We start from the raw sequence: 265 nt of genomic DNA, 5'->3' as shown, positions 1-265 counted from the left end.
CCCCCGTGTACAAAGCCACCCCCATAAAGCCATGACTGTGCCCCCCCTGTATACAAAGCCATCCCAATAAAGACATGACTGTGCCCTCCCTGTATACAAAGCCAGTCCCATAAAGCCATGACTGTGCCCCCCTTGTGTACAAAGCCAGCTCCATAAAGACATCGTCTGACCAGTTTGGTGTGGAGGAACTCCAGGGTCCTGCACAAAGCCAGCTCCATAAAGACATGGTGTGACCTGTTTGGAGTGGAGGAACTCCAGGGTCCTG

This window comes from Rana temporaria, chromosome 12 (genome assembly GCF_905171775.1).
Source record: "Rana temporaria chromosome 12, aRanTem1.1, whole genome shotgun sequence".
Taxonomy (NCBI): domain Eukaryota; kingdom Metazoa; phylum Chordata; class Amphibia; order Anura; family Ranidae; genus Rana; species Rana temporaria.
This window is presented reverse-complemented; position numbering follows the sequence as displayed.